Here is a 13,455-nt window from a genome sequence, read left to right on the forward strand (position 1 = left end):
AGTTCTTAAATTTTCCTTTGATATTTTCAAATCAAATTCAAAAAGATGGATCATGATTTAATAAAAACTGGAATAACACACCTACAATTGTAACTTGCATTAAAACTGAGTAAGTGGATATTGGTTCATACATAAAATAAAATGCTTTTTTTTCTCCTTAAAGCAACAGTTTGTGTTTTTTAAAAATTGTGGCCCCCCACAGTTTCTGATAGCAATATAATTTCTTGTCAAATACTAAAAAGGCAGTGTATTAGATATGCTTGGGATGTGAGAATAAGAGGTGGATACTGATACTGATGCTTGAAAAAATTAAGCTCTTAGCTTCATTATTGGTATTCTGATATCAATGTTATGAATAATTCTGTGTAATTATTTGTCTGTTTTTCAAATGAGCTAGTAGTAGCTCTTCTTAAAGTGTCACTGGAACATGTTTTATAAACTACATGTTGCATTTCTTACTCAGTGGCAGTGTAGTGCTACCATGCTGCTGACATTTGCTTTCACATTCAGCAGTTAGGTAAAGTAGCCTGCCAGCATTAGATTGATGTGATAAAGATGTGATAAGATTCAGATAAACTTCAGTTACTATGATCAGTCAGTAGCTAAAGTCAGTAGCATGCCACATTGTTTGCAGATGTACTGATGTCTGTCAGCAGGGCCAACATCAGCCAACACATCAGTGCATCCCTGGCATCTATCATGACATCTGTACTGAGAATACAAAGATAAGACTGGTCACAAGAAGTGTTTGCTTCATGGCCAATCATAGCAGTCACAGTGCAAGAAAAGGGCATCAGGACCAGCCTCCGGCCACGAGAAATGAAGCTAATGCAGAAGTGTTAAAAACTGCAGTTCCTCGAGTGTCAGATTGAGGCTGTCTCCAGAAGTACCAGAAATCACATACACATCAATTCAAAAAAGCTGATCTTTACAGCAGAAATAAACATGTTTACAGCCTGGTTAAAAAAACGAGTGTAGTTTGAATAGCTCATTACTCGATGGGCACACACTGTACGGGGGGGGGGGGGATTTTTTTTATACTAAGATTACAAGTTTTCTATAATGAGAGGCACAGCTGACTTGATTGTAGGCGGGAACACTGTAGCTGTTGGCTAGGAGGCTCAAAGCCCGCCTCTTTACCTCACACTTGCTCAACAGCAGTTAGGTTGAGTTCAACAATTCCAATATGGCTCCCACCGACGATTGGCTTCAAAATAGGGCTTCAGAAACAGGTGGGTCACGTGACGGATACTACGTCCTTTTATTAGGATAGGATAGACACTTTATTGTCATTGCAAAGAGATACAACAAAACTTTGTTTTGCAGCATTTCCATGCAGCAGTTTTAAATCTTTCAATCAATAAATACAATTTAAAAAGGTACTACAAATAAATATTTACCAATATAAAAATATAAATATGTGCATTTGTCGCTTTAAGTAAGTAACAGTCTCAGGACAGGTAAGTCCCCTCCTTCCTAATATAAGTGATTTTGAGGAAATATTTAGTTAAAATATTATCATAGGTTAAGTCTGATTAGTCAGGTTGACTGGCTTTGTTTTGTTTGTATAGAGAGATAATAAACAAACTAACCAGGTAATTACAGAGTTAACCATTTAAAGATTGTGTTTTCACCTTGTCAACTGAACAGGTGCAAAGAACAAACTGGATCTACATTGCTTCACACACTGATAGTTTATTATTAAACCCTAAAATACAGGCAGAGATATTTAAGCTTTTATATCTAAGTCCTACGATATTTCTTGATTCTATTTTCTCAAAAAATGCATCAATCAAAGGACAAAACTGTGTCTATTTCTGCCTTTCCTCTTGCTAAAGCCTTCACCCTTGGACTTGTGCACACAGAAACACACTCAAATCACATTACAACACGTCTAATTGAAGTTTATGATGCCGGGGAGAGCATATGCTCATTGGGCCAATTGAATCATTAGAAAAGCACACAGTAGGCTGAGGACCTGCCAGAACTGCAGCTGAGGAAAATATGTGAAGGCCTGGATCCTCTGTCCAACACTGTTACTGAGAGGAAACATGTAAACACGTCGACACAGACATGAACGGAAACACACATTTAACATGCAGAATGACACACAAACCCAACACTAGGATGTAGCTAAATCTTTATCTCCACACATTTCACTACTTCCATTTTTTTTTCCTGAGAGCCGGCTAAGCCCTGACATCCACACACGTCCACACGTTCTGTCTGACATCGAGCCCTGTGGTGAGATGCTCCTTGACCGGCCTTGATCCGCAGAGGAGAGAGTAAGTGGAGGGGAAGTAAGATAGACAGGAGCAAAGACAGCCCGTCAGAGTTAAAGGCAAACAGACATTAGGCTTTCCAGAGCTGCAGTTGCTCTCTCTGACTCTGCTCGGCTCCATGCTTTATAAAATTTACATGACGCATCAGAAAGGCCACAAGAGCCTCTTTGATTGTGGAACTATGCCTGAAAAATACATCAGTCGCCATTTTTTTTCTGGCGGAGAAGCTGAGAGACTGAGTGTAAATGCGCCAAGTGTATTTTCATTCTTACTCTCGCTCTCATTCGCAAATAATGTGGCACACAAAGAGGCAAAAGACAGAGAGACAGACATAGACACTGCATGCAGAGATACACGATCCTTCTCACACAGGTTTCACCCTGTGTGTCTGGGAAACAGTGGGACGTAGCTCCTCAGTGTCACCTCTAATCGCTGTGATCTAAATGTATAAGAATTGATGGTGCCTTCCACCAAATGCTGTTATGGGGGACCTGGTTTGTTTATTTAATGAAGCCGGTGTCAGAGCGGATCTGCGTCCTTGCCTTTGGAAACGGTGGCAGGTGTTGGTGGCAGATTTCCCTCAAATAGGGCCACGGAATTAACAAATCAAATTAACATAACACTGGCGTCAGATCTGGGGGCCTGTGTCTCTGGCACGGCTGTCCCTGTAGTTCGCCTGTACGGACGCTCCCCTCTTGTGTCCAGATGTCCCCACAGTGCCAGCATCCTCTGCCCAGAAACCACTGAACACAGCCCAGGCTGGAAGAGAAACAAATCAGGGGCAAGGACGGAGAATGTTCCCCGCTACTTGAATCAAACTTTTTAGAGTTTAATATCTTCACAAAAACACATCCCATTGATCGACCTCTTTCTTGTTGAGATTATTCGCATGGTATTTTTTGCAAATGTCTGTGTTCATGACACAAAGATGATGAGAGTTAATGGTTCTAACGTTCTTGGCAGTGAGGACGTTGGCTAACTAATGGAACAAGAAGGGACATAAATTATCACTTACTTTGATGGGCTTTATTTTGACATGCTTTATGGCTGACACTACTGAAATGTGAAGACACTGGAGCGACCGGTGAGTTGTAGAACAAGCTTGGAAATCAAACAACCCAAGAAGGAGGACTGGACTGCAATGGGAAGGACAGTGCTTGAGCTAAACCCAACAAAGGGGTGTCATGTGAAGTGGAATGAAAAGGAGTGGAAGAGAATGGTAGGGGAAAATTACTTTGGCCCTAATACACAACCTGTTTGGAGCAGGACTGTTACATCTCTGTGATGCATTGTCTTCAATGTAATGGCATAACATTACATGTTGAGGGAAAAATGTTCCATTACTGAGCCAAACAGATGCGTGACCGACAGGATGGAACAGCACCCTGTGTGTATTCGTATGTATGTATGTATGTAAAGCCTTCACTGTTCCTTTACACGCCATGCCTCTTGTCTCCATAACACTGTGTATAATCGCACATTAGGTTCTGCATAAAATTACAAAGGATGCATTAAAGTGTGGTTTTGCATGAAGGTTGTGAAAAAAGGACTATTAGAGAATGGGTTACAATTGAAGGAAACTAATAGTCTGACTAATATTCAGACTAAGGATAGAGAAATACAGCAAGCTCAGTCTCACAAAGATATTTAGGAAGAGAAGTTCAGTATATAAAACTTCCAGTAGTATGAAAATGAAACACAGTAGAGACCTGTAGCAGAGCCGAGCTGATTCTTAACGTGGAAGAACTCAGTTATCTCACTAACTTGTCAATCAGGTTCAGTTCCCTCCAACTTTTCAAACAGACCGATGGAAACCTCACTGCTGAGTGTTTCCAACAAGTCACTGCAGTTTCTTTCCCTTCTCGTTACCAGCCATTCAACACTGCTGGAACCAAAAATTATGAGCCATGCTTTTCTCATTTCGGTCATTTTGTGCCACTTGTCATCAGGCTTCAGGAATTATTAACTTTCATCTACCTCATAAAAGTGCAAAATTAACGATTCAACAGACCTTTGGTAACATCATAAAATATCCTCAATGCAGCCCAATACACCAAAGAGAGTGTGTTTTGCTGTTGGTTCAACTTGTGAACCCTCAAAGAACAGGTTTGCTTGTTGCATGTTGTTGTGTTGCTGCTTATGTTTTAGTTTGTCTAGTGGTAATGAAGATCCCTCCTCCAGCTCCTGATGGATGAAGTTGTTGGGTGTGGTCCGGCACAGTGCTGATGCCATTCTGAATGAAGTTTTGCTACAGTGTGTTATAGTTAAATTATGCAGGCATAATCAGCCTTAAGTGAGTAAGTTATTCAATTATTTTAGATCTATTTTTTTAATTAACTTCTTTTCAGACTATTTTCAGTCAGCATGGAAACAGCCTTAGCTCGAGGAGCATTCAAGTCAATTTCAAGGATTTGGTTTTATTGCAGACTGTGAACCAAGCAGCAACCTCCGGTCTCAAAATATGAAGCTCATGCGGAAGTGTTATAAACTGCAATTAATCAAGCACCCGCTTGAGGCTGGCTGCAGAAACACCGGAAACCACATACACACCAATTCAAAAAAGATGATCTTTGCAGCAGAAATAAACATGTTTACAGCCTGGTTCAAAAAACAGCTTGCGTCTACGTAGCTAATTTCTCTATCGGCACACACTGTATGGGGGTGAATTTTTTTCAAAAGCGACAGTTCAGAAGATATTAAGATTACAAGCTTTTGCCCAAATAAGGACATGACTGACTTGACTGACAGATGGGAACACATAGCTGTTGGATAGGAGGCTCAAACCCGGCCTCTTTACCTCACACTAAGTTTGGTTGAGTTCAGCATTACCAATATGACTTCAACAACTCGCTTCAAAACAGCGCTCAGGAACAGACAGGTGATGTCAAAGATACTACATCCATTATTTACACAGTCTATGCTGTGAACAAAAACTGCAAGTCTGCCTGTTATAAAACCAAAACAATGAGCTAAAAGTTGCCAAAATGGTAAGTATAGGAAAGTATGTACAGAAAGAGGAGAGACAGCCATGTTGGCTGATAACTCCTAATGCTCTGTGGATTCATCCCAACATAAAAACATGGTCATTTAAAACACTCTTTTAAAAAGAAAATCTAGTCACAGCTTTAAAAAGAGTACAACATTAATAGCAGCTGGATTTGCATTTTCATCAACAGTCAAGGCATCACTTTAAATAGCTGCTGTTATTTCATATACAGTTTAGAAGTTAAATCTTTATTAATTTATTAAATTTAATGACTTATTCATTCAGCCTGACTGTACTAAACAGGGCTGTGCAGCTGAGTGGATTTGGATCCTGCTGTTTACAGACGTAATGTAGCTTTATTGAAAAAGTAGAGGCGTCTAAACTGCCTGTAAACTGGCTGTCACACTCATTTATGGCCTCTCTATCCATCGACCTGATGTTGTGGATGTGTTGGCAGCACAAACAGAGACAGCCCAGAGACTGTCTCCCAGTGTTAAAAACAGTTAGGAGCATTTAGCTGTATTAAACAGAATATTAATGGATTTGGAATGAGACTACCGAGCACCATTAAAACCTCAAAGTGAGCTGATATGCAGATATAGATTCCATTACCTCCATTTACCTTGCCTTTTATTCACTGGCTGACAGTGGTAAACAAAGAGCAAAGAGCTTAAAATGAACCGTTCTCTGCTCCACACACAAAACATTTATTATTACGGGTAAAACCGGTTGTGACGTTACATTTTCCAATCACCTAATCTCACAGCCGCATGCCTCTGCCAACAACACTTCAATGCTGCTACCTGTCCTGAGGAAAACATTCAGAGTGAAGGCTCCCGTCCAACCGACTCAGTGTTACACGCGCATCACAAAATGAAGCCGGACACTGGAGCTCAAGTCAGTGGCGGCATAAATGACATGAGTTCTGATAGAATGCATGAAGAAGAGTTTTTTTTTTTATTCATAATTATTGGTTTCAATCTTCTACAGAACGTGCGCGTACAGTGTGCGGATAAAGAGTGACGGCTCGGGGAATTATGCTAATGCTTGTGTACAGTGACAGCGGATGGCTCAGTCAATCATAAACACCTCTCATCTCGTAATCACAAGCCAGGAGCAGGCCAGGGATGCCTGCAAGATACACTACGGCACAACTCTGACAAATATAATGATCAACAAACCGCTGACAATCTGCAACAAACACATGCACACATGCAAACACACACACTTTTAGAGACACAAATTTGACAGGGGATCCAAACTCTGTAAAAATGTCGTCACTGCAGCTGGATGTAAGCAAATAGAGAAGAGTGCCTTCAAATAATTCATAAGTCAGGTGCAAAATGAAGGTTTTCTTATCTTTTTTTCTCACAAAGAAAACCAAACCTGTCAGAGTATTCTCCAATTCCCTGCTGTTTGTAATTTTGAGGTTCACCCAGCAGCCAGAGACAAAGCAAACCAATGATTATATGGTCCAACTGTTTAAGATAAAATAGAAAAAGGCGAGGGATTATATAAAACGGTTTCATTTATAAAACGCTGAATGAGAACACAAAATAATCTCAGACATCTTCACAGTATGAGCAGATCTAGATCGCATTCTCTGTCATATTATTATACAAAGAGACCCAACAGTAACCCATCATTCGTAGGTGCTTGGCAAAGGTGTCAAAGAAAAACTTCCTTTTAACGGGCAGAAACCTTGAGCAGAACCAGAGTCATGGTCAGCAGTTATGGCGGGTCAAGACAGTTGAATAGAGGAAGAGGGAAAAATATTAATATACTAATATGAGGGGTGAAAGGAGTGTTTATTTGGTAATTTTTCTTCCCCTGATATGTATCTTAAAAATCTAAACCAAGAGACAAGCAGGAAACTCCTAAACAAGAAGATTAAATCAGGGACAGGTAATGTAAAGTAAATGTAAACATACAACATGTGCCGCTCCCTCATTACTGTACAACCACCTAGCTGTCTTTGAGTAAGATTACTAATGCTGAGGTATGACTACATAAACTTAGGAAGACTGCATTTGGACAGTCTGCATTTTCAGTCAGAGCAGCAGGAAAATGGAACTCAATCCCAACTCACATAAGAGACTGTACAAGCCTCAGTGTTTTTAAAAGTAAACTGAAATTATGGCTCAAGGAAAAACAATCATGTGATCACTGATTTAATCCTCTGAATGCATCGAACTAGAGACAATGAAATGTAATTTTAAAGGTGACATATCACGCTTTTTTCATCAATATATATTGGTCTAAGAGGTCCCCAAAACATGTCTATAAAGTTTATGCTAAAAAAACACTTTGAAATCAGATTTTGGCATGCCTGAAAAGCCCTCTTCTTCAGTCCTCCTCAGAACACTCTGTTTTCTCTCTGACCACGCCCCCTCAGGAAGTGGATGTGCCTCGGCTCTCCAGCACGTTGATCTAATGTTTACATGTTGGCTGAATATACACGGCTGCTCAGAGATCACGTTACTTCAACCCTCTGAATCTGATCCAGAATCTGATCCTGACGGAGAGGCGCCTGTAGCAGGACCTTTCTGAAGGATTGGTCACAGATTTAGTGTTTCTTGTTGTTTTATTTATCAGTATGTCGACGTGTGTCTTGGTACACAGCTACGAACATGTAGCTATGTGGCTATGCTAAATAGCGCTAGCACTTATCCATGATAAATAAAAATCATCCACTAGATCTTCAAATCTGCAGACGTGGGGAGTAAAACCGACCTCTGCCAGAAAGGCAGCAGGACCTTTTCTGAAGGATTGGTCACAGATTTAGTGTTACTTGTTGTTTTATTTGTCAGTATGTCGACGTGTGTCTTGGTACACAGCTAAAGCTACAGCTACAGCTATGAACATGTAACTATGTGGCTATGCTAACTAGCGCTAGCACTTATCCATGATAAATAAAAATCATCCACTAGATCTTCAAATCTGCAGACGTGGGGAGTAAAACGACCTTTGTGTTTATTAAGACAGCCTACAACAGCATGCCTCCCTCCTAAGCTCCTTGTTACCACACATTTGTGCAGGTAATGAAAAACTGAGAAGTTGAGTTGTATTTTATACAGTCTATGGGCTGAACAGGCTCCGAGCTCTGACTCCGTGACAGACCGGATATTGTTGTTACGTAACAAAAACACGGATGATATGTCACTTCTGTGTAATGTTTATGCAGCCTAGAGAAAAAAAGTAGCATTTGGATGCATGATATGTCACCTTTAAAAGTAAACTGAAATTATGGCTCAAGGAAAAACAATCATGTGATCACTGATTTAATCCTCTGAATGCATCGAACTAGAGACAATGAAATGTAATTTTAAATGTGTTGTTATTAGTGACGGACAGTGTTGAGTATGTATTGTTTTAAATGCTTGTATGTTTTTTATCATTTGTATTGCACATTCTTTTGCATCTTCCTGCCCAGGGACCACAGATGAAAATTAGCTTATAGCAAACTCTGGCTTGACAGTTTTTGTTTTGCATGGCCCCTGTCAAATAAACGAATAAATAAATAAAATTTAAAAAAACATAGCAAAGCACAATTATATTCACAGATCTAGGGTTGCTTTCTGCACGTGCAAAAGTCACAAGCTAAGCAAAAAAAAGAATGATTAAGTTGGTGCTGTGAGATGGAAGACCTTGTCCAGCTTTGTTGACAACATCCCTGCTTTTATGATGGGTTATCGAGGGACTACCATGTAAGATGTAATAGAATATGGAGGATTGTCTGCAATTAATGATTAATGAAAACCCATGGAGGGTTTCTATCTTTCTATCTCCCTCATCTCACTTTCTTAGCCGGTTGTGGCAGAGGGCTGTTCACTAATAACTCTGGTCTTGCTCAAGGTTTCTGCCTGTTAACAGGAAGTCTTTTTGTTGCTGCTTTTGCTAAGTGTTTGCTCATAGGAGATTACTGTTAAATCTCTGAAAGTTACTTTATTTATTTATTTATTTATTTATTATCTAGTTCAAATTTTAGTCACTTTTATTCTACTTTATTTATTTATTTATTTTAATTATAGCATCTTATTTTATTTTAATGGTTTAATATTGTAGTGTTATATTATATTATAATTTCATTTCATTTATTTTGGTGATTTTTTTATTTTATTTTATTTTTTCAATTTATTTGTAAAGGGACCATGTACAATATTTAACATAAATGTCACCATTTGGTGCATTGTACCAGAGTTAGCTTAAAGCTAATTTACATCTGCAGTCCCTTGGCAGGTCACAATTAAAACACTACATTGTTAAAACGCTTGCTCGCTCGCACGCATGCACGCACGCATGCACACACACACACATGCACGTATGCACACGCACACATGCACACAAACAATCAAACAAACAATACTGTATATCAAGTTATAGGAAAAAATCAGTGGTTGGAGTGTTGAGTGTCCTTAAGCAGACTTTTCAGTTTTAATTTCCTGTGTTGAGTTTTAACATCTTATTTTACTTCCAGAGTTTCCTCATGAAGACATCATGAGAGCGTTTCCTCAGTTCGTTCAGCAGCTTATTTTTTATTTTTTATTTTATTGTTTTTTTTACTATTGTTGCATATATTGTGTTCTTAACCTTAGGATTGTGGGGTGGGTTTGAGCTGGGGGTGGGATCTCTTTCTTCATTTATTCTATTTTAGGTTGTTTTTATGTACAGCACTTTGTGTTACAATGTCATTGTATGAAAAGCACTTTATAAATAAAGTCTGATTGATTGATTGATTTTGTAACATATTGCTCTTTATAGATAAAAAGATTGATAGAAAGGAGGTGCACAATAATAGTCTGCCTATCGTCTGTCATAACTGTTCCTATACACTGAGCTGTCTTTGAGCAAAGACCCCTCGCACACACAAACACTTACACAGTTTTTTGTCCCTAAGCATGACACCAGATCCAGACTTTTAAAATGAGTCATCACTGCAGCATTGTATGTCAAATGTAGAGAAGATTGCCTTTATTTAAAGACAAAAGAAACCCCAAATCAGGCCTAAAATGAAAGTTTACTTATCTTTTTTTAACAAAGAAATGCCAAATCTGTCAGACTACTTTCCAATTCTCTGCTGCTGGGAATGTTCAGGGGGGAAACACAGCAGCAGCAGCAGCAGCCACAGAGGCTCCCTCAGCTGTGTCCATTTCCATAAATGCTGCTGGCTGTCTTACCTCCACCAGAAACACTGCTAGGCTAAACGCCCTGGCATATCATTTCCCTCTTTCTCTGCCTCACCTTTTCTCCACCAAATGTTCATTACCATGCAGCCTGCCTTGGAGAAAAAGAAGGAGAAAACGACTAAGAGTACAGAGCTGAGATCATTGACAGCTTGATGTGACGGAGGTCAATTGAAATAACAGGTTTTGGTGTGTTTATATTTTAAATGGGCCACTTGTGTCGGCTGTTCTTGGCGTTCTGCAGCAGGAGGGGGAAGCTGGGGAGCACCATGGCTATAGGCCTGTGTCGAAAGTGTGAGGCTGACACACGCACACACACACTTACACACACTCACTTACAGTAATGAGCAGGTTATGCTAAGGCACAGGCTGCTAAAATCTGTAATTATAATCAACCTCTCTCTCCACCTCTCCGTCTCCCCCACCTCTCTCTTTCTTTTTTTCCGTCTACATCAGTGAGCAGGCATCAGGGAATCCTTCACTAAGCACCGCAGGTAATGAGTTTATTGATTAACATGCAGAGATGAAGCGGCTCGCTCAAATTAGTGTTGTTTTACATTATTAGATGGACTCAGGGCACTTTGGAGCGCTACAAGACCATTACCTCACTGCAGTCCCAAAACTCACAGATGCTGCAGCTCTATTACTAAACATTACAGAGAAGAAGCTTTTCCAACCGCATGCAAGGTGTTTGCACTCTTTAACATCCCAGGCTGCTTCTGGCCTGTGGTTTTCACTGAATTACAGTTTTGTGGTTAATGTTGCTTTTGTAAACACTGCTCCCTGTTTTAATGTGCGTAATTTTGTATGCAGGTAGGGTGTGTGCGCTGTCAGATGACTGGCAGCTCTGCATCTGGTTAACCATCTGGATGAAGAAGATCACATGTGACCCACATAGCTTGTGTGTGACCCTGCTCTGTGACATGTCTCAGAGTCCTACTGTAAGTACACCACAAGTTGGAAGGAAGGAAGGGGAGGAAGGAAGGAAGGGAAGGAAGGAAGGAATGAAGGAAAGAAGGAAGGAAGGAGGGAAGGAGGGAAGGAAGGGAAGGAAGGGAAGGAAGGAAGGAATGAAGGAAGGAAGGAAGGAAGGAAGGAAGGAAGGAAGGAAGGAAGGAAGGAAGGAAGGAAGGAAGGAAGGAAGGAAGGAAGGAAGGAAGGAAGGAAGGAAAGAAAGAAAGAAAGAAAGAAAGAAAGAAAGAAAGAAAGAAAGAAAGAAAGAAAGAAAGAAAGAAAGAAAGAAAGAAAAAGAGAGAGAGAGAGAGAGAGAAGGTAGGTAGGTAGGTAGGTAGGTAGATAGATAGATAGATAGATAGATAGATAGATAGATAGATAGATAGATAGATAGATAGATAGATAGATAGATAGATAGATAGATAGATAGATAGATAGATAGATAGATAGATAGATAGATAGATAGATAGATAGATAGATAGATAGATAGATAGATAGATACTTTATTAATCCCCAGGGGGGAAATTCAATATTTCCACTCGTGTTATATTTTTTTTGGTCATGCTACATGCAGTTTGGTGTATATACATAAAATGTTATGCACAAACATGCTATGGACATGCACTTAGGGAGAGATGTCAGAGTGAGGAGGCTGCCATTAACCCCGAGCAGTTGGGGAGTGCCTTGCTCAAGGGCACCTCGACAGTGCCCAGGCAAGTGAACCAGCACCTCTCCAGCCACCAGTCCACTTGCCAAACTTCGTCCATGCTGGGACTCAAACCGACGACCCTCCAGCTGCCAAGCCAAGCCCCTATGGACTGAACTATTGCCGCCCCCTAGAGAGGGTCGCACCGTTCCCGGCGGCACTGCAATACCGGGTCAATGCGTGGAGTGAATGGAGCAAGCCCCTTCTTCAGCTCCCTGTCTCAAAAATCTGTTTAATATTTCGTCCCCTTATAGGGAACATATCAGATATTAAACTGATAAGAACAGATACTACACTTGATCTTAGCCAAAAGGCCAAGAAGCGAATAAGAAGAAGCTGTGAACAATTGTTTGGGTTTTAAAGGAAGGTATAGATTGATTAAACTAATGGATAAATGAATGAATAAATTACAATGGCAAACAATCCAATCCATTTTATTTATATAGCACATTTTAAAAACAACAAGGTTACCAATGTGCTGCACAACAAATACAAACAGTAGAAATAAATAATAGTAAAATTTAATATACAGTAAATTAAAAGACAAACAGAGACCAACACAAACTCTCATGCTGTATTAAAAGCCAAGGAGTAAAAATGAGTTTTAAGAGGTGATTTAAAAGTAGAGAAACATGCTGCAAATTCAGAAATGACGCAGATCTATTAACACAGGCTAAAGTCCAAAACAAATGCAACAGTGGAGACATGCTGCAAATTAAGAAAAAGTGGATATAAAAAGACAATTGTTTTAACTGCATAAACAGCAAACATGCTGCAAATATATAAAGGATGCAAATGCAGAAACAGACAAATCGAAAAAAAGGAGAAGAAAACGCTGAAAATCAAGACATAACAAATGAAGTGCTTCAGACCTCTAAGGACGCTCAGCTGAACGGTAAATAACATTTTATTATTGACAGGAGAGGTTGAGGAAGACGAGGCTGTTAACTTATTGATCAGATCACAGCATGCTATACTAAATGTACTGCATCTAAGTGTGTCCTCAGTTAGTCAAGACTCTCACTTATCCACACAGCTGGCTGGACTAGGTTCAGCTTCAGGTTCAGCTTCAGGTTCAGGTTCAGGTTCAGGTAGTAGTTGCTGATTCTGTCTGCTGTCACGCTCTAAAGACAGAGTGTGACTTCACTACAGCAAAATTAGCCCTGCAGCTACTCTAGTTTAAATACAGCTTAACCTTGTAAAAAAGCAGTTTACGTCATGAATAAACTATCCACCCTCCCATTAATATATTTATGTAATTGATACTTATTCTTACGGAAGCATCAGTTCCCAAAATGCTTTAAACTTTGGGTTCTGTTTTTATGAAAGTAGATTTTAAAGACA

The 13,455-nt window shown here is 39.7% G+C and overlaps 1 non-coding gene across 1 annotated transcript; it reads right to left on the minus strand.

Annotated features, from left to right (window-relative positions):
- Positions 1-12,246: 12,246 nt before the first annotated feature.
- On the minus strand, positions 12,247-12,437 carry LOC117820834. Its single transcript, XR_004632854.1, has one exon. It is a non-coding gene; the product is annotated as a U2 spliceosomal RNA (small nuclear RNA).
- Positions 12,438-13,455: the final 1,018 nt, after the last annotated feature.

The sequence above is a fragment of the Notolabrus celidotus genome, chromosome 10 (genome assembly GCF_009762535.1).
Source record: "Notolabrus celidotus isolate fNotCel1 chromosome 10, fNotCel1.pri, whole genome shotgun sequence".
In the NCBI taxonomy this organism is placed as follows: domain Eukaryota; kingdom Metazoa; phylum Chordata; class Actinopteri; order Labriformes; family Labridae; genus Notolabrus; species Notolabrus celidotus.